At 37.7% G+C, this 22602-nt stretch overlaps 1 long non-coding RNA gene across 1 annotated transcript; it reads right to left on the bottom strand.

Annotated features, from left to right (window-relative positions):
* Window positions 1-19: 19 nt before the first annotated feature.
* LOC136011120 (uncharacterized) lies at window positions 20-8546 on the bottom strand. Its single transcript, XR_010611214.1, has 3 exons — window positions 8426-8546; window positions 1326-1526; window positions 20-286 (listed from the first exon to the last, which is right to left on the bottom strand). It is a non-coding gene; the product is annotated as an uncharacterized LOC136011120 (long non-coding RNA).
* Between the last annotated feature and the right edge of the window lie 14056 nt (window positions 8547-22602).

The raw sequence follows: 22602 nt of genomic DNA, 5'->3' as shown, positions 1-22602 counted from the left end.
TTCCCCCTACTATGGGCATTTGTATAGAGGCATCTGAGCAAAGCTCCAAATAAAAGAGTTACATGTGTGGAGCACTAGTCTTAACCACAAGAAGAAACAGTGCTGTCTAACTATGGACAACCTAGGACTTTGGAGCTAATGATCTTAAACTTATTCAGGGTATAATAAAGGTTTACAACCAACTGTAGGCATCCAGATCACATGTGATGCATCATCTTCAGTCTCTTCTACCTTCCTCTTTACAGTGTATTACCATAGCAGGTATTCCAGGATTTACTTTTCGGTACTGTAAGCATTAAGTACAAGAGTTATTTAGCATTTTATCAGACATTACTTTGCTACATTCTGAGAAAGAAGAACCATCATAATTTTGGTTATCATTAAAAAAAAAAGCAACACAAAAAACCCCAAACAAAACTCCCCAAAACAACCAGGAAAATCAGACATGCCAAGCCTATAATTATGGTAGTTTGCTTATAATGTTTCTAGTCCAAATACAGGTAATATGGAAAATTTCAAATCTAACTGACCTGCTTGCAGAAACCTCATGCTGACTCCTGCCTGGGGGTGCAAATCTCCCATGAAGGGGGAGCTTAGAACTGAGGGGTGGGCAGAGAATGTTTATGATCCTTAAATGTGCCTTAAACAAAGATTTGCAAAACTCAGCCTGATGCTGTCTGTCTTCTTTAGAGATACATCTCCCAAGAATCCTGTGCTTTTAGTTTTCAGATCTCAGAAGAATGTGAGAATATGATAGTCTGCATCTCTGTGGAGACCAATTATTGCTGGATGTGAGATTCGTACAAGTAGAAATGGCTCAGTTTTAGCATGGGGAAAACCTGGGAAGCTAGTACTTGTGGTACACTGATTCTGCTCTCAAACACAAGAACACACACAGTTTCTGTATGTATTTTGTAATGACCTCCAGTATGATGCAGAAATGCAGGGGTGGCTTTTACAAGATATCCAGCAATGCAAGGCTGCTACATATCGGGTAAGATCCAAGCCCTTGCTGTGTAACCTCCAGAGCCTTAATGATGTGCTTAATGGATATGTGGGCTGAAATTTAGACTTTCAACATGAGAACTGGGGTTGTAGTGTTTTTTTCATTTTTTTAATTAAATAAAAATAAATTAATATGCCAGAGTCATTCCAGAGACAGCAGATATAGCTGGTTTTGTTTTTACGAAACTCAGGTGCTCTACCATGTTTTCTCTCACAGCATCCCATTAAAGCTATAAGGCAGACTCTGAGTACCAGATAAATTAGCTTTGTTTCAGAAGTATGAAGGGAGAGAGTAACTATAGAAATCGCGTATAGCTTACCTTGAACTTCAGTTTCCCATCTGGAAAATGAGGATAATGTTCCTTTACTGTATAAGTCTTAATGTGCTGCACACATATAGCTTTCAAGACAGGCTTGAGTTGTATTGTCTTTTAATAGGCACTTTTAAAAGTATGTATTAACCTCTCTTTACAGTTTCTGGATACATATAATAAACAGCTGGATGTAATCTGAGAATGAAGCTGAAGAGAAAGATTAAAACAGCATTTTAAGATTAGTCTAGCTTATAAATGATCCTTAACTCTTCCTGCTTGGCATACACTATGAAGAAAAGTGTATATAAAATGTATTTCCTTCTTACTTTATTAAGTCAGTATTATTATGGATAAATTATTATCAGATAAAACAAACCAAATGAAAATGCTGTTAAAAATATCTGACCACAAATTAAAATTATTAACAAATGAAAATAACTCTCTGGGTCTTTTTGCAAAAACACAGGTTCAGGGTTTTCTTTAAGTTCACCGTGGTTATCTATTTGTAGCTGCTTTAGTAAGTACACGTTTACTGCCAGAAAACAAACTGGAGCTGAGAAACGTTTTCATTGACAACATTTGAACTGTCTTGCAACAGAGCTTTGTCAGGTGACAGATTTCATCTTAGTTCATTAGTTTGAGGTGTTTTAATTTCTTCAAATTCCACTTTTACAAGTGTTTTATGTAATTTCACTCTAATGATAAGGCTTCATTTTAACTACTGGATATATCAATTTCACCACAGTTTTTCTTCTTTTTATCTTAACAATTTGAGGACTCATATCACAACTCAAATGTCTCTGTTCTCTCAGCCTGATTTAAGGCAAATTGCCCTATGTACTACAGTACTTTTGAATGTATTAAAAGTTTTTTAAATCGTTAATTATATGAAATATTCCAACAGTTTAAGTTTAAATGATGCAATTAGCCAGTTACAACTGGAACTACCGGGCCTTATTTAAAATAATGAGGTCTGACAGTTATGGAGCCTGAATTATTCATTGATAACTAGCTTTTCCTCTTTTGTAAGCCATGGCTAACATTAATAACAGAGGTGTAAGTGTGATAACAAAAGAGTTTGACATTGGGAATACAAATACAAAAGTGCTAAATTCTTTTTTAATTAAAATTACTATACTAGTAATATTTTCTAAAGGAAAATCATTAAGACTAATATTTTCTCATACATTTCAGCATTTGTTTCTGCAGGGGGTCACTGATTAAAGTAATAGTACTTGATTATGCATCATCCAAGAGCATACTTTTAAAACAGTTTGTATAAGTGCATTATTGTAAGGATGTTATTTAAAAAATAAAATGCAGCCCTTTCTATTGTGATTCCTGTAGTTACCATACTTCTGAAAATACATACTAAGGGCATGGGGCACTACCAGTGTTCAAATGTGTTCTATTTCCTAGTGCTTTTCATCTTTCATTAGGCCATTTTCCATCCTCCACAGTTGCTCCATCAGCCCCAAACATGGTTGCTCTGTGGCGCACTTGAACACAAGTAAAATGTTATACTTTTAACATCAATACTAAGATTTGTAGCTAGTGGCTAATATTTTTACAAAAGCTTGAATTCTTATGAGCTAATTGCTTGCTGTAAGCTCAGATGTTTTTCATTGGAATTGTTAAACCCAAACAGAATCTCTACATAAAACAGTCTAACAATAATGAACATGTCTGCATTCTGCCTCCTAATTACACAAATGCTTGTATGCATCTGGATGTCTTTTATGAAAGAAAACACATTTATACAATTGAAATAGTTACTGGTATATGTCCTCATTCTCTCTCAAAGCAATGCAAACCAAAGCAAAAAATCCCACTAAAATCTGGAAGTAGGACATGCTAAATAGTGACTCATCTCCAAGTAGGAGTAACTGATCTTTGTCTAGAACTCTTGGTTACCATAACAGATAGAATTACATTATCTGTGATATCAAAAATAGGGATCTTAAACACGCAGAAGCATAGGCTCAGTCTGGGATGACCTGTTGAGTTACTGCAATTACACAACACATCAACAGTGTTGTTTGTTTAGAAGATAATTATGCAACTGACTTTCAGAGTGACATGTATAGTTGGTATTTTATGTGAAGACTAAAGAGGCTGAACCTCCAAGAGGATGCAACGCTTCCTGTACACCTAACTTTGGAGTTTCTGAGGACTGCAACCTAAATGCGTATTTTAATAAAGTATGCTTCTATTATATTATATTGCTGTACAGTTCCCCAGTGCAGGGAGATCAGAGAGGCGAAGGTCAAAATAAATGCTATAGAGATATTGAAGTCTGTTCAGTGAGACTTTGAAAAGGAGGCTTTGAAAGATGACTATTTTTATTAGTGGAGATGCATGCAGTATAACCAGATCTTTTTTTTGTTTTGGTTTTGGTTTTTTTTTTTTTTTTTGCAAATGTCAATTGCAGTATACATATTGTTCACCGAAGATTATGTCATTGGTCAAGAGGGAGGAGACTCCCCAAATGAATGATTAATAATCAATGCGTCTGGGTTCTTATTTTATTCCTCAGAAAGGACGAAAGAATTACTGGTGTCTCTCCCAAAAATGGAAAAAAGTCTCCCACAAATAGGTCACACCACCTACATCTGTACACAGAGAGGGCCCCTCTGTAAGTGGATTTCCCTGGTTTGGGCAGGAAGTCTCAGCCTCCCCTATTATATCATTGTTTCACCTTCCTACACTCTGATGCAATTAGGGAGAAAAGACAATATATCTCAGAGTCCTATTAATTTTTCATACAATCATGAAGAACTCAGAGAAAGGGTGGAGAAATACCTAGGAAAAAGGGTTTTGAAGGAGATCCAAGGTAATGTCTAGGCATATGGTTGCTCTACAAGTGACCCAAAGTCTTCCACTAAGTCTGGGCCAACAGCAGACCTGTGTCCCAGGATGAAGGCAAATCAGACTGTGACCCCAGGGGAGTAACAGAGACAGTGAGCAGCTTCTGAAGAAATCAGTATTCTCTGATGTTTGACGATTAAATGTCTGCATGTGTCTTTATGTATGTTATCACAGGGAATCATTCCTTTTGGAAAAATAACATTATTTTGCATTGATAAACATTAGGTGGAATCTGTAGAAATATTTGTCAGGACCATATGGTAGTTCGTTTGTTGTTTTTTTTTTTTTTCCCCAAAGGGAAAAGTAATGTAGTAGAAAGAATGATTTTGTAATTATTCAATATCTGTTAGTAGCAAAGTAAGGAATTGCTTTAGCTTATTCCCATGTTATGTTCTAGGTGCCAGTTAGATATGCCTTCAGGCAAGATTAGCTCGTGCACTCTCCTTTTTGTCAAATTCCTTGTGTTTTTTCTTAAGGAAAGTTGCTAATTTTAACAGCTGTGTCACTCTCCCTCTTTCTTTTTAACTCTTGCTGTCTCTCCCTTCTTCTTTATCCCTGTACTGCTGCTGCTGCTTAGTAGCTGCAAACACAGAAAAAACACCACCTGAAACACCGAAGTGTTAGAATTCAAAAGCACTGATTATTTTATGCTAATGAATGAACCATCTAGTGATACAATATTTCACTTGTTGTGCCCTCCTGGTGGTAGCACAAGATAAATCCAACAGTGTCTTTAATTAACTAAAGAAAGAAGAAACAAAGCTCTGTGTGTTAATAATATTTATGAACAAACTAAAGAACAAACTTAAAGAAGGGGGAGGAAAAATGTGGTAAAATTTAGGTAAAAATGTAACTAAAAATTCTGGAAAGTGCCTCTGCAAAGATGTGCAAGCAAGGCACACACTTGTGTAAGACAAAGCACTAAAATTAAGGTCATCGCTGAGGAGTTGGAAAATATATTTTATTTATAAAGAAGAACAACGTCAAACTTCTCAGGAAAGAATGTTAGATATTGTTGTCTACACAGGAATTAGGTCTTTTTTAAATCCATAAAATACACAGTATCATATGGTGTCTGAACCTTAATTCGAGTAGCTCAACAACATGAACAAGAAAATGCCAGGTCCATTTAACTGTGTCCTTTGTCAAATGCCAATAGAGATGGTGACTTTTTATAAATATCCAGTAGTTAAAAATATAAAACACTGTCAGTAGATAAGGCTACATCATGGGTTGTATTAACATGAGGTCATTTCACCCATTTATGATTCCTATTCTTTGGCCACACATTTTGTCCTATCCCTTAAAATAGCTCATGGGTCTGGAGATTTCTGAGAAAGAAACTGATACAGACCTACATGAAAGGAGATCCAGAAAAAACATCAGAGCTCTTTATCGCTGTGCTAGCTCCAAGGGGACCTCAACATTTAACTCTACAGGATGTAAAGGTGCACTCTCAATAGCCAAGTGGCTTTCCCACTGAAACATTCATGTTTTCAAGTGCATCTGAGCAAAGACTCCATGTACAGCTTTAAGCCTCAGCCATGCACCCTCCACTGGAACACACTTCTCCAGCAACAAATAGCTGAGGATGTTGTTACTGAAACCTTTACTTGTGCCTGTGAGACTTGTTCCTTCATCAAATTCATAGAATCATAGAATCATAGAATGGTTAGGGTTGGAAAGGACCTCAAGATCATCTAGTTCCAACCCCCCTGCCATGGGCAGGGACACCTCACACTAAACCATCCCACACAAGGCTTCATCCAACCTGGCCTTGAACACCGCCAGGGATGGAGCACTCACAACCTCCCTGGGCAACCGATTCCAGTGTCTCACCACCCTAACAGGAAAGAATTTCCTCCTTATATCCAATCTAAACTTCCCCTGTTTAAGTTTTAACTCATTACCCCTTGTCCTGTCACTACAGTCCCTGACGAAGAGTCCCTCCCCAGCATCCCTATAGGCCCCCTTCAGATACTGGAAGGCTGCTATGAGGTCTCCACGCAGCCTTCTCTTCTCCAGGCTGAAAAGCCCCAACTTCCTCAGCCTGTCTTCATACGGGAGGTGCTCCAGTCCCCTGATCATCCTCGTGGCCCTCCTCTGGACTTACTTTAGTTTAATTGAGAAATCTATATTCACATAGGGGGCATTAGCATCTGGGATTAAAATTACAAGCTTTTCCACAGGCCTATCTATTTGTATGATGAATGGAAGATTGAATTTTCTCACAGTTATGCAACCACATGTAGAAGGATGACAACACATCATACTTGAAATTTGCCTTGACTACACATGCACACCCTGCACATGAAGTGCTAAGCAGTTCTGACTCGTTATAGCCTGTCCCCTTCCTGCTCTTGAAATTTTTTATGCCATCTTTAGATTGCTGGGTCTTCATATTACTGCAACGTTGTCTGATTTAGGATTTACAACATTTATTGACAGCAGGAAAACACACTTCCCTCATACCTCTATAATTCTTCAAATCCTAATGCTGACCATGATGTCATTACCCATTGTTCAATGTCTAAACCTTGCTGTTTAATCAAATAGACATTTCAGGACGATATGTAAAAAGATTTGTTAACGTTATGAAATCAATTCACTGCAATGAATTTAAAACAGTAGTGTAGTGACACTTACTGACGTGTGTCACTACATCACACATGCTCTGTTGTTTATAAAACTGATTAGGTTTTACAAGGTACATCATAACCTCTAAATTGAAAAGCAGTGAATTGTGCCTATGGAGAAAAAAAGTGTTCATGAAAACACAGAAGGAATGATGAGAAATATTTTAACGGTCATCAGTCCAGCTTTAACTTTCCTGACACACCTCATTAGTGTGCCCATTGCCTTAAACTCTGATTACCAACCTCAGGTGTGAGAGGCAGGGCATTGTATGATTCATGTCTCTGCCTGAGGGGTAGGAGCAGGGAGTTTCCCCCTTACAGGTTGCACACCCAGCCATGCAGTGGGTAAGGAGTACCTGCCTGGAGTGGCAGAAATGCACAGAGATGTCTCCAGAAGACAAATGCTGTGGGCAGCAGCTTGGCATCTCCCTCTGTTCCTGCTGCAAAGGGCTTGGCAGGGCTGTCCCAGAACTGCACTGTCTCCACATCACCATCAACTCATTCTGTGTGGAGAACCCCTCTGGGATCTCCAGCTTGACAACCAAATGTTTGTAGGATGCTTTTCTGGGCCACCTTTATTTTTGAGAGCCACTGTTGTGACTTGCAGGCAGGTCCCCAGCCAATTCCATGGTTTGTGTTTGTCTCTCCTTCAAGAGGGACAAAGCTTCATAGAGAAGGGGCAAATAAATAGGGGGGAAATTTATAAAAATGAGAGGCCAGACTCTATGCACATTGGTAGTCTACCAATCCCCACTCCTGCTGCCCCACCCCCCCCCCCCCCGAAGGTATAATGGCCCAGAAACATCAAATTCTTCTATTTTTACAATGCAAAGAGCGGTTCGGGTGTGTTAAAAAAAAATAACTTCAGTTGAGTGTCATCATTTATCTACATGGATGAGACAGCACACTAGTTTTGCTCATATTACTGTTTCTGTACCTGGAAACCAGGGATGTGCGTATATATAGAGGTGATAAATGTAGAAACTTCTCTGCTTTAAGGGCCTCTTTGAATTTTCCACTGCTCATGCAAAATCATTTCTGTCAATATTTTAATTTCAGTCAGGAAAGGTGGAATCAAAGAAAAAGTGGCACACAAGAAAATTGCTGTCAGCAAACTAACGACTACATACCATAATTAAGAAATAATGTAAAGAATAAAGAAAATTGATATAAATTTTGTTACATTTTTGTGAGTTTAGTGCTAAAGAATCAAGGATGAGAAGACATATCAAAAGATAAATAATACAATATTCATCAGTGTATACTATTGTAAGATGCATTATATACATAAATTGTCATTTCTGTAATCATAAGAATATTAATGCAGCAGCTAATAAATAAAATAAGCACCAAAGGACAAGAATATGACCTTAAAATCCTTACTCAGCTGCCCTATTAACTTTCTGAACACCACTGGAAGTGTGTGTCAGCTGCTTAAATTAAAGGGAGAGTAATTAAAATTACACAAATAATAGGTGACCAGGGTCAGTTTCCATCACCCCATCTCCTATATTTCAGAGCATTTTACATTTTTTCCATCAATATGCAATCTTAATTTTCCTTACACATCTCTCAGGTACTCTTGGTTTAAAAACAACTTACCATAAAAAGCGGAGTTGTTGACTGATGGTCAGAGCAAAGGTTTTGGGGCCGTACTCTTAAATGCCTTCCTATAGGTATCGGGTGAGTAGATTTCTCAGTATCTTTGAGTATCACTATACTTTGACATCTTTCTTTTAACATAAGCATTTTCAGTAGGAAAAAAAAAAGAAATTAAAATAAGATCCATATTTCAGATCTATACCTAACATCCCCATTTCCATGGAGATGGTTTACATACTGCGAATAAGAAAAAAAAGTTATACACTTATACTCTTCTCTGGGACATTTAAAGTCAGGAGAGTGCCTCAATAATAATCCAGTCATTTGTATTTTTACTATAATAAGATTAATATTAGTAATAATCATAATAACAAAAGACTCGAAAAAGACGGGGAATTGAACCAAACAAGACAAGAGAAACCCAAATGGCAGCAATATCTCCCCATAGGGTCCTGACCAGGAATAGTTCTTTCTTCAAAAAACATTGAGAGGCTTCTCTTAATGCCAAAGCATTTTACAGTCTTTGCTGGAAGTCATTGCACAGGTAGAAATTTTTTAATAATAACCATGCTGACAATTTATAGGCATTCTTGTATTGTCTGTAAAATAGAATTTGAGGGCATGGTCTGAGCACAGCATCTAATGCATGTCTTCAGCAGCTCTTGGAATGCAAGGAATAAGTCAAGCTATCCTGTGCTGTTAGTACTATGTAACAATAAGGTAAAGGAGTAAATGTCTAATGTAAGTATCTGTCTCCTTGACGGGGACATTCTGCAGCCCGCAGAAGCAGGAGATGGAGAGGGGAAGGGGCTTGCAGCTGTAAGCCCAATGCACAGATGAGTTTCACAGGTGCTCACACCAGTTCTGTGCCCTTTGCATTGCAGTGGCAGTACCTCCCAAAGCGTGGCTCCAATCCCCTGTGATACCTGTGTGGGTTCACAGAAAACAGAAGGAGAGAATGGACAAACACTAGGATATGAAGCTATTATTATTTTTGAGGGTGTAAATAACTATTTAAAGCCTTTGCAGTCTCATAAATTGACTTGTTAGAGCTAAAATTGGATAGCTGCCTAATTTTACTCACCTCAGTCCTCCTAAACCTGTTTCATAGCCCCCTCTGCATGATGGAAGTCCCTTAATGTTTTATAAAATTCACTCTTCATTAAATAATCATAATAATTTTTCCAAACGATTTAGCAGAATTGGACGTATTCAGTTTTCTTCACCTGTAGTCCCACCTGGGCAGTCTCTAGGTCAACTGGGGTTTTTTTTTGTTGAGGGGGTGCCATGCTCTGGCTTAGATTTGTATGTGCTCATTAAGGCTCTGATTTCAGTGGGAACTCCAGAGATCTGTAGTGAAGTCCTGCTGTTACGGCTATTAGCGTTGTAGCTCTGGAGAGCCATACAGGACATTTGCTGTATTAGGCCTGAGGGTAAGCCCAATTCTCTCATCTGGAAGAGGCATTTTGATCAATGGAGGAATATGAATGATTTACAAAATGAGCCCTGAATAAGTAGAAAAAGATTTCTTTTGTAATACTGGCATAAGAGTCAGAGAAATAGGTGTGAACACAAGTAGAGGTAGGCAGAATGGGCTTTAGCAGTCCCTTATCTGCTCTCACAGACTACAGCTAATGTCCTGTTATTGAACCTGTCCTGAGATACAAGCCCATCCAAAGTGGAAGTTTTGCCTCAGAAGTTACACAGCAGTAAACCAGACCATGCTAAAAAACCCAAAGCAAACCCAACTTCACAAAACCAAACCAACCCCCCCCAAAATGCATGTTGTCCCACTATATAATGACTTCATATTTAATAGATATGAAGTGGTCAAAAATATCTCTAGCTCTGGTAAAATACAAGGGAGCATTGTGCGTGTAACATACCAGTATTATTTACTGTGTTTCCAAGGCCTTGGGTTATGGAATAATCTACTGAGACTGAAGATCTCCAACAGAGAGCAATGATGCATTTGCCACAAAATAAAATTAAATTAAACCAAACCTAACAGATTAAGCTATTCTGCATCTCTCTCCCCTTCTTTCTGACTTCGAAATTCTCTTTTACAAATAGCTCCATAGAAATCTTACTCTGCATGATACTGAATTCAGGTAGGATTCAGCTCTACTGCTTAACCAGCTGTTAGAAATGATGGGGAGTTGCTGTCTTTTTGACAAAACTCAGAAATATACAATTCTGTATCATGACAGAAGAGCGCAGCAGTGGCTACACGTTCCTTGTGCCAGAGCACAGTAAACCACCTTCCAAATCATGCCTTCCCCTCAGGAAAGAACTGAGAGGCTAAAATACACTCCCTCCCCACACCTCATACCTTGCATGATGAGAGCAATTCAGTATAGATTTGCTGCTGTGTAAGGTGGCTTCTTGCCAGTTGGGCCTTGGATGTGCATGCCTGGAGGTCAAGTAGGGCCATCAGCATCCACTTACCTTCTGCACAGCCATTCTGTGTGGGGAAAGCCAGCAGCTCAATGGTAGGGCACTGATGGAAGATCTTTGGTTATTTTTTTACTCTATGTGTAAACTTTGGAGGCTTTCCTGATTGTTTAATTTCTTTCTTCAGGTGGTTAAGGAGATGTAGTCCATTTATTGTTCAGATACTATATAGAGAGACTGAGCCAATCAAAAAATTAAATATCTATCTATCTACCTATCTCCTGACTTTTCCTTTATCTATCTTTTGCGTGTATTTTTGTCATTTCTCGGTAAAACTGAAGACAGATGGGAAATGTAGTTTCTTACAAAGTCATTGCTGGTTAGAATGTCACTGAACTTGAAAAGACTTTATTGCAGTCCTCTTAGATATTGTCTCTCTTCAATATTTTCCTAACCACCACCTTTTTGTGATGGCTGAATTTAGGAAGGAAATTCTCATTTTAAACAGTCTATTTTTATAGCAACTTATCAAACAGTGGCCTTTAGCTGTTGTTCTGTGACAGCCACTCTATTAAAATCCTGATGTAAACAAGTGGAGAAGGTGAACTAGAAGTGCAGATATTTGCACAGCATTACTGTCAGGTAAAATTTTAAAGATAGGTTTTATGAACCCATTATTTGCAGTCAAGGCTTTTGACTACAGCATCTGAAATCATGTAAGTAGACAAAGTGTTTTGTCAAAACATACTGCTGGTAGTCAGTATGTTGCTTCTTTTTATGTAATTCAATTTGGTTCTGTTTGCGTGAAAGTAGGATATCTAACTGGGCAGCAATACTGGTGCCGTGCATGATCACAATATGGTGACTTTCCAGTGTAATTAACGTTAAATTCATTTTGTTTTCATTTAGTGCTTAATGCATGCATAATTGCAGTGTACATACAGATCTACCAAAGAAGGTGCTTGAGGGCTTTTAAATAGAAACAACAAACCCTAAAGATTTTATAGCTCCCTTCTTAGGAGTGGGATATACACAAGAATTTGTGGCCACTTTAAAAGCACGAATCTCTGTGTTCTGTAAAGCTCTGCTTGACATAGTATTTGAAAGAGATGGGAACTGTCAAAAGGCAGCTATTGCTGATCTTTCAGTTCTGAGCCCCCTGCCCTGGGTGATTCTGAACAGGACTGCCCTGTGACAGGCTGGCTTGCTATGGCTCTCTGAGCAGCTCTATAAAGGCAGCATCGTTAGAGCAAACTTTCTTCTACCCCAGAACACCACTCTGAGCGTACTGAGATTGTGCATGAGACATCTTTTGAAGAAGATAGCCTAAATGTTCACCAAATATTCTCTCACTCGCTTAAGAGTCTTTCTGGTCTCTACATGTCCAGCTCCTCTACTTCACCTGGAGCAACCACAGGCACAGAATGTGATCAGGGAGTCCAGTAAACCTGATCCTGTTGGCTGGGGTTTTCCTGACTTACTGAGCAATACCTCAGGGTTAATGTGGTCTGGCATCATTTCGTGAGGTTAGCATTTTGGCCAAGCCATACCTTAGAGTATTCATCTTCATTTTGAATGGAACCAGTACTTCCCAAATGTATTTTGAGAAATTTTGGAAAAGATGGAACTGTAGCAGTTCTCAGTTCCAAATGCAATTTTCAGACATACTTCACTTAGCTACTACTGTCAATAGAAACAGTGCTGACAGGAGGAAGAGAAGGCATTTAGCTTTTCACACAGTATTAACATAACACTTTGATGTATCCTGTATACTATTGTATGCATTCCATAGTTTGGGGTCATCTAACCAAATAAAACACATAGTGGACAGTAAGCTGTAGTACAAGAGGTGCAGATTATGGGGACCAAATCTTCTCCATTAGCATATTGGCAGAACAACAGTAGACAGATGGAGAAGTCTGAGGAGATATATAAAAAAGAAAGCCTTTACCAGACAGCAGCAATGGTGAGTATAGGGAAAGAAAGATAAGCAGCAAAAAAATTGTCAGATAAAAGGACAATAACTTGGTACAGTAAAATGATAAGTCTTTTAGTAGATCCTTTCCATCCAACTCTTCCTTTTAAAACTTAATTTTGATCTGGTACACAACAAAGCCAGATGAATTGTGTAAAATTCTCAGGCATCCTTTGCCTAGACATAATCCTACATCTCTGCACATAAATCAGATTATTAAATTAGTTATAGCATAGGGTAGGGATTGAGAAAGCTCAGAAAAAAAAGCAAGCCACAATCATTAGTATGTGTTACTAAGATCTTTCCTACATAACCATGTAATACTACTTTTGTTGCATCAGTTAAGAAAGTGATTAGGACAGTCTTCTACTTTGTATACAGTTTATTTGAAGATAATTCCTACCTCAGTGTAGCATCTCCCTGCAAAACTGGTTCCTTTATATCAGGACATCCTGGACTAATAATTTGATAAGTCTCCAAAAACCTCTTCTGTGCATCACTTGAGCCACACAGCTGTTATTTTCATGTATTAGTAGCTCCACAATACAGTACTCCCTTTCAAAATTACTCCTGGTTGTACCATTTAATTTATACTGTTTTCTAAGCCAATTACTTGGAGTAGTGTGACCACTGGTAGCATACCAGCCTCAAGTCCTGTTCTGCCACAGCTGTAAAAGGGGTACTGAAATGACATGATACCAGCTCTGTTTGGCTCTGATCCAGCAAACCACTTAGACACCTGTTCAACTTAGAGTATATGAGTAGTCCCATAGAAAACAAGACAATAAATTCTTTGAACCAGTACCTGTTTAGATTCGTTGACTGTGAAAATGGGAACATCTAAACAACTTGTCTGACCTCCTGTATACCACAGGATTTCTTTGAATTCAGTCTTGTTCATTCTTTCAGGAAAAAAACATCCAGCGCTAATGCTTAAATATTCAGTGATGGAGAAACAACCACATGTCTACATAATTTTTTTCAATAATTAACAACCCTTACCAAGACAAATTTATACCTTTTTTGAATCAGAGTTTATGAGATCCTTTGGATTCACTGAAAATTGTGCTGTTTTCATTAATTAGACTGAAGAGGCATGGGTTATGATATTTCTTATTTGTATACATGCTTATAGAATCCAGTTAAATCAGCCTTTAATTTTTACTTTGACAAATTGGTAGGCAGTGCTTTCGGAGTTTCTCAATACACAGTAGATTATCTGGCCTTTAATCATACTCCTGTCTCTTCTGAGACTCCTCTTTATTGTTCTACTTCTCTACAAATCTGGCTTCTGGAATAAAAAACAGTATTTCAGAAGAGGTCATCTCACCACAGAGGCAATAGAGATTCCTACTTAAAATCCCTTTTTTTCCTCACCAGGGGTAAGATAGGACCTTTTGGCTTCATGGTCACACTGAAATTTTACACAGAACCATTCTTCACCTCCCAGCCCTTTCAGTATAATTGTTTTCTAGGACAAATGCAATCTCCTTTAAGTGCCCATGTGCAACCTTTTTGTTACTCAGTATATGATCTTACCTTCACCAAAATGCATAGTTTGATTGTTCCCAACTTCGTTGTGCCCAAAGTGTCCCGTAGCAGTTTTCCTTATTCCTTCGTCTTTTATGTATATCCTCTATTCACACTTAGTGTTTACCACAATTTATTGTGACTCTTTTCTTCCACACCATGAATTAAGATACCAAATATAGGAAGACTAACAGCACACTAGAAATGTACATAATCAGTGGATGATCCAAATATATTTTGAGACCAACATCACGTTTAGCCCATTTAATATGTACCATATTGATTTTGTAAAATCCAGGTTTTATAATAAAATGCTGCGTGATATCAAATCAAAGCACTTCGCATAAAACCTGTCATTTTTCCTGATACATGTATAACATCCTAAAGTTTTCATCAAAAGATATCAAGTTATTCTGATGAGATCTAGGTTTCATTAACCCTTGTTGATTGACTTAAATTATGTCACTCTCCTTGAATAATGTTACAATCTCAATATCACTCTATTATTTGCTTGTAATTTCTGTATAAAATCATCCACATAGAGTTCCAAATTATTATCATTATAATTATCATTATTTTAATTATTATTATTATTATTATTATTATTATTATTGTTGTTGTTGTTGTTCTTACTGTTATTGTCCCATGGTCTGAAGATCCACCTTGAGAAGTTTAAGGTATGTTTAAGTTTACCACCGGCAGAAGGAGACAAGCAAAGGTTGAAACAAAAATACTCTGAGAGAAAAAAAAAAACAACAACCCTCTTTCTAAGGCAGAAAAGAAAGGATTAAAACGGCTTTTTTAATGAAAAATCGTAGGATCATAGAATAGTTAAGGTTGGAAAGGACCTTAAGATCATCTAGTTCCAGCCCCCCTGCCATGGGCAGGGACACCTCACACTAAACCATGCCACCCAAGGCTCTGTCCAGTCTGGCCTTGAGCACTGCCAGGGATGGAGCATTCACAGCCTCCCTGGGCAACCCATTCCAGTGCCTCACCACCCTTACAGGAAAGAATTAAAAAGAAAGAGGGAAAAATTAGCAGAGATGCTTGGAAAAACTATATGTTACAAAGCAGTGAGGGGTTGCTAGGGATGACAAAAGTATATTCAAGTTACTTTTCATGCTAAATTAAAGATTCCAGGTTGAAGGATGGGTGACAGAAAGCAGCACACAAGAGCAAAGCACTAGCTTTAAGTAAGCGCTGCTTCTGCGTAACTAAATAGTAATGATAGTTAATCATGGGTTTACACAGGAAGAGCAGAAGCCTCAGCACATACAGAGTCTCATCTCATGAAACCTATTCATGTACACAAGTCATTTCATCTTGAATTTCAGTTTCCTTACTCAGAGACAAATAGGAAGCATGCCACAACTGACTGGTGGCACTGACAAATGCAGCAAAATACTGGAAGCTGGCATGGTAAAGACATATTCAGCTAAACCTGGTTTCTCTTTTCCCAGAGAAGAGTATTTTAAAAAGAAGGGGGAAAATAGTCTTTGGAGAAGGACAGTTTTAACAAGAACTTTTCTGTTTGCTCCATCCCTCTGTGAGGGTTCAGAGCACTGGAATTTCTGCAGGCGTCTGTTTGAAAATAAGAGGCTAATGAAAAGGTACGTGCATGGCTTGCTACCCTAAACCAGTCCTCCTAGAATATCCTGGGATTTGCCAAAGCACTAAATGACGTTGACATAGAACACTTTAAGGGAAAAGTCATCTTTTATTCTTTGCTTTTCAGTATTTAGAAATGTAGCTTCAGTTTCCTTTGTGTTTTTTGTATAAAGGAAATTCATTTTGAATAGAGATGGGTCCATTTCTTTAGGTTTGATCTCAATGGATACTGAAGCTGGACTGCTGCGCCTTCCAACTCTTGCAATTTCTGGGGAAAGAGAGGGCAGCTGGGTTTAGATGAAGAGGACAGAGGAACAGTAAAAAAAGAAATATTTAACATGGAGAATCTCAATTGCTGAGAATAGCAGAGTTAAGGTAAGGCCTAACTATTTCTATGCTGAGCAGGTACAATCAGAACTTTTGCTAACATGCTACACCATCTAATTTATTTTCAAGTCAACCAAATTCCATGCTGCAGTGAAATTTCCTTTTGGCCATTTTAACCCATGAATCTATTGTGTGCTCCATGAGGGTCAACCCATTTAGATGTCCAGATGTAGGCAGGACATTGGAGACACACGGTTCCAGGGAATGCATGCTGCTCTGTGGAGAACCGGGTAATCAGAGATCACAGGGAAAGCCTCCTTTTGCATATATCAACTCTGCCTTTGGATTTTTTTTCAGTTTTAATAGTTTTTTTAAATACATGGTAGCAGCACAAAAAGCCACTGCTGTTCGGGGAAGTTCTGCATGTGCTCAGACACCTTTTCTTTCTCTGCTTTGGATCTATTCCTTCCCCAGTGGTAAAGAATAGTGGGGAATCCTATGATGATAGAAGCAGTCGATACCTTTGTGAAGAACAGAGAGCTGTCTTTAGCACATGTATGCCTTTGGTTCAATAAACAACCTAGGTCTGCACCTAATTTTCCACTGAAGGATCTAATGCCAGCAGAGAACATTTGCAGCATGGTACAATGTTAGTCGTTTTAGCTAGAGGTTTCCTTGACTATAGTGAGGCTTTTTCTTCCATCTAGAATGAAATGAGGGGATTCTATCATCCGTGGTTTAAACTAAGATATAGGGTTTTCTAATGCAAAGTTTTCTACCAGGCATGAATATTAGATAAAGAAACAAAAAAAAAAATTTAACCCACATAAAAAAATAAAAAAAGAAAAAGAGAAAGAAAAGAGAAAAAATGAAAAGGAAAGGAAAGGAAAGGAAAGGAAAGGAAAGGAAAGGAAAGGAAAGGAAAGGAAAGGAAAGGAAAGGAAAGGAAAGGAAAGGAAAGGAAAGAAAGAAAGAAAGAAAGAAAGAATGAAAGAAAGAAAGAAAGAAAGAAAGAAAGAAAGAAAGAAAGAAAGAAAGAAAGAAAGAAAGAATAACCAAAAGAAGTATTTGGGATCAGTTTCCTGGCATTAGAAGATCAGCAGAATCATTTTGGATACCACAGTTGTCAGGAATGGGCTACTTTTTTCTGGATACCCTAATTCTAGCAGGTAACTTGCTGAGGAATTGAAACACAAATTCTGAAGTTGTTCCAAATGACCCTGAGAAATTAAGGTATGCTCACCATTTTTTAAAATGGACAGTCTGTTTCTGGCTTTATCTGTGCAGTTGTATAATTTTGGGAGAGAGCTATTCTTTTGTACCTAATGTTGAAATTCATCATAAATGTCTTGCATCATTATTACCTATTGACTGTGGTGAAGGAAGAGACATTTTAAGGAAATGTGTTTCAATGACAGAACAAAATAAACACTGGAACATATAACTGGTAACTCATTAAATAAGAAGTCCATGCTTTTATCTAGCTCTTCAAACACATTTTAGGCACTTCAACAAGATTAGAAAAACACTTTTATACCAAAAGAGAAACTCTTTTAATCACTTCTCTTCTAAGAAGATACCTGCATGAAAAGAGGAGAATTAACCTCTCTGCTGCCACTACTCTTTTTACTGCAAAAAAGCATTTGTAACATTTTTAATCCATTTGGTTCTGTCAGATGGAAACAGTTATGTTTTCAGAAGCATTAATCATACAGGAACAGGAAGATATTTTCAAGCACATATCTTGCTGGGAAATTATTAGTATACACTAGACTATCATTAGGCTACTGTAATGGAACAGCAAGAGCCCCAGTTTTCCCAAGAGCCAGAGAGAAGTCCAGTCTATCACATTCTCTATGGTCCAAGACTACAGTTGTTCTTGTAGTTTTGTTTACCCTATTGCATTACAGAGAAGGTAAGAAAAAAAACACTCAAAAACTTCTAGTCATAGCAATTTAGAGAGTAAATGAAAGCCTCAAGAGAGAAGGGGTGAATAAATAAGAGTCACCATCAGCTGTGTGCATCCTGCTGAAATAGGTACTAAACAGCTGCTGTGGTGTAAGATGACAAAATAATTAAATGACATGGTCAAAACCAGAAGCAAAACAATATACATATATATATATATATATATATATATATAAACATACTGTAGCATAGAATGCAACTCCTAAGGTTGAATTGTCCCCAGGAGTGCTTCTGCAAATACATCTTACAGTATAACAAACGAATGAGATCATACAGCTCTTGGATGGTTTTGCTGGGACTTTCCTCAGGATCAGATGAAAGCCTGAATGTCAAGCAGGAGGAAATTCCTTTCACAGAATGGGTCTCTCTGCTCCGTTCCCTAGCCTTAAACCTGGCCAAGGCCAACCTCTTGGAAGATGGAAAGTTGCGCTGTTGTACTGCCTCTTCTCATTCCTCAGTGGAAAAAGGAGAAGTGCTGATGAGGGAAGATGACTTTCTATTTCAGTAAAGAGCATTCCATTACCACCTCTGCTGCGCCCACCAGGTGGCTTAAAGTAGTCTTAGAAGATAAAGTACCTACGTCTCTTATTTATTAATTTTTTTGGGTCCTGTTTGTGGAAACTGGTATAGATAAAATTAACAATGACCTCGGGACTATACCAGATCTTTTCTGAAAAGCAAAAGCTCTTTTACGTTTTTCTCATTCTTTTGAAACAACTCTTGATTTCTTGCTCACAAAATGCAGTGAAGTAAGACTACAATTTAGTCTGCTAAGCTCCATCAGTGCTGCCTTCACATCCCAGCAGGTATCTGCTCATTCTTGGGTTTATCCAGACAGTAGGTAAACTTCTGGATACTTCTCTGACTTTTAACAAGTGCGCTTTTGATGTTTGCCTATAAGAACCTTAAACTTGGAGTCCTTCTATTATTTTGTCCAACAAGGCAAGGCATTGCAGTAAAGGGAGATGTTACTGGGGAAATGACAGAATACGTTCAAGGACAGTGAGTAACTTTTTTTTAAATAAAAGCACATATTATGTCCAGGAACAGTCAAAAGGGTTAAAATACAATCTTTTCAGATAAGTTTTTAGCCATATCAGGCTCAAAAAGTAAAAAGATTTGAAAGCTATTAGCGCTTCTGTAGATCATCCTCTTCCAGACAGTCTTTTTTCTTTTTTTTTTTTCCCTTTAACTGACAGGTTGCAGTTAAAAATTAAAGTTAAAAAAGGCCCTCTTTTTGCTACATACTTTTAATGGAACTGAAGCCAAAATAAGTCAGACTAAATTATGGGAGTAAATGACCTCCCGGGAAGTATAATACCAAATTCCAAAGAACTGTAAAGAGTTTCCTTTGATCTTTTTAGCTTCACAGCCTGAAATTCAAAATCTGTATTTAATTTTAGATTGCATATGCCAGCTTTTAAGTTTCCTTTCTAACATGATATATCATTTTAAATGATAGGACACCTTTAACTTGTATTTCTTAAAAATGCTGACTATCCTTTCTTTATTCTTTTACACTATAAAAACAGATATAAATATTACTAATTGCAAAAATAATTTGGGGTTGGGTGCAGTAATGGCTAAACCATTGACCTTCACTTAAGAGACTGTGCCTTCAAGCTCAACCTGAGTTTCTAAGTGAAATGACTTTGATCTGAGACACAAGTAACTTCAGTTTAATGCCCTAGAGGATATAGATCTAGAAAAAAGGACAAGCTGAGCACTTCACTATATATTCCTATTACAATTTAAGAGGTAGACAAAGGATGCTATTTTTCAAATGTGGTATAAAGGGCCAATTTCTTTCTATGGCCATAGAATCACATTGAAAAAACTGTGTTCCTAAACCTGAAATCTCAGAAGGCACAACAAGCTGTATTAGCTCTTGGACGGAGAATTCCCTGACCTATGCACTTGAGCACAGACTTTAGATATGGGCAGCTGGCATAATCTCCCTCCTGAGTCCAGAAGTAAGCCACAAAAGTCTTTATGCTTTATGAATTATGAAAGAAGTCACCTTTCTTGAGGAAAAGTAAGTTGTAGCAGGTTGGCTGGAAGCACATCATGAAAGAGCAGCTGCTAAGCATTGAACTTATACTGGAAAAGCCCTAAGAAGAGTGCTTACACCCAATGTGTTGTTATATGTCTGTCTGCTGATCAGCCAAACAAAGGTATAAATACAGTCCGGAATTTTGTAATATAATAGCATTCTGAATTGGATCCTGGGGGAATAATTTGTAATGCATAATTTATTCACTGAATATGGTTTCTTCTTCTACTAACAATATATCCATAAACTGGTTATGATTGCCTCACGCATGTTATTTTTTAAATAGAGGGACTGATTGATAAAAATTCTCTTCGATTATTTGGAGTCATTCGAGCTATATAGAGATAGTTCCAACTGACTGGTTAAATTACATGGGTTTGTTTCATTTCCCTGATTATGAAAACCAACCATTCAACCAAGCCACCCCTGCCCCACAGCATTTCCTATATGGGAATACCTGGTGTGAAGGTATCATTTTCTTTTCCATGAAGGCACAAATACAGTAAGATGCTCTGCATTTTCTGCAGTTTTGAAAGGGTGGAGCCTTTTTCAGTTGTGTAAAAGAAATGGTCTTGAAGCAAGACACTGAACTTCCTGGGGTCAATGACTACAGATTTTAATCCAACTCTTACTTCTTATCACAGCCCACCCCAGACAACAGTTACTGTTACCTCCTTCTTAGTGAATTGCTGACAAGTCATCTGGCTGGTCTCTGAAAAATAGAAGAGATCAAATACACACAAAATAATTTGAAATCATGTAACCTCAGAGAAAAATAGCAATGGCAACATTGGAACAGAACAATGAACTTAGTCAATGTAAAATTGGGTTGTGCGAAAGCTCTTTCGTTCACTGACAAAGTAAAACGGATTGACATGCTTTGAGGCTGTGGTTGCTGATAAGAAATGCCATTTGTAAGCCTTTTTACTCCCAGCCAAAGTGAAAGCAATTAAAATATTTAGAAGTAGCCTTCTTCTCCCCATCCAACAAGAAGCTCATCTGTGCTTCCTTAGCAAAAATCTTACCTGCCGCACTTCTGGAGAGAGAGGCAGAGCAGAACCAGCACAACACTAGAAAAACCTCAATGACAGGAGTCTGTAGAACTTAGAGAAAGTACAGTTAATAGGTATGATGTCCTGGGACTGGCTGCCCAACAGGTTCAGAAAATAATATTGTTGCCTTTGGTTTGTCTGTTTATGTAGGACTGGCAGTTTTCCGGCTCATTTCTGCTCACTACAGTCGTGTCCTGCCGCCTTCCTCTCCCCCTTAGCCTCCCCCATAGTTCTAACAATAGAATCAAGTTATATGGAACAATTAATTTAGGAAGACATCTGAAAATAAAATCACCAATTCAAAACCAGCTGTTCTCAAAGGATCAGTGTTGTCTGGTACCAACAATCTCTTGGATCCCTCTAAGCCAATGATAAAGTTCTAAACTTTCTCAAATTCTGGGATATTTGGGTCTCAGTTTTACCTTACCTCACTGCAGTGGATATTAGAATTTGTTGATTCAAACTTATTTCTAGTATTACAACACTAGTCAGCATTTACATAAACCTGTGTGTATATGTATATACGCATACACATAATATTTACCCCAGAAAAAGCCAATTAATGTTTCTTAGTATTCTATCTATGATTTTAAAGTATGATTCCTGGAAAAAAAAAACAACCAACCAACCAAAAAAAAAAAAAACCAAACCACAAAAACCCAAAGAAACCAACCCAAACCTTTGATTTTTGTGAGAGAATTATGAAAAAGAAAATCTAGACTTAAGGTTGGTTAAGTTGTCAGTTAATTATGAAAGGTATTAATTTTTGGCTATTAATCCCACACATGAAAGGTTCATTCCCATGTAAAATTCCTATGTAAAAATGGGTGCAAATTCATTTCAATGCAAAAGCACATCTGTCTGACATTCCTGCACATAAGCATTTTCATGAGCTTGTTGGGTAGTTTTATGACCAGCTGAGAGAAAGTAACTGAGCTGGGGATCAGAAAAAACTCCCAGTGAAAGTGCTGGTAGTCATTTAAAACTTGAAGAGACAAAGAATTCCAGAACACACTGCAGTTTTTAAGTGAAAGTAGAGGAGATAGATAGAGAAAATCACATTTAAATTGTCTGAACAAGCCTCCTACTAAGAGGAAGGTGGAGGGATATTACATATATATAAATTTATATATATATATTAGCAGATCAACAGGTTTGACACTATCATGCCTCAGTTCACCACTGCATAATTGTCTTACATCTGGTACTCAGGTGGTGCCTCACACTGAGACTGCACTATTTTCTCTCCCAGAGCTATCAGGCTCCA

The sequence above is a fragment of the Lathamus discolor genome, chromosome 3, assembly GCF_037157495.1.
Source record: "Lathamus discolor isolate bLatDis1 chromosome 3, bLatDis1.hap1, whole genome shotgun sequence".
Lineage (NCBI taxonomy): Eukaryota > Metazoa > Chordata > Aves > Psittaciformes > Psittacidae > Lathamus > Lathamus discolor.
This window is presented reverse-complemented; position numbering and strand designations above follow the sequence as displayed.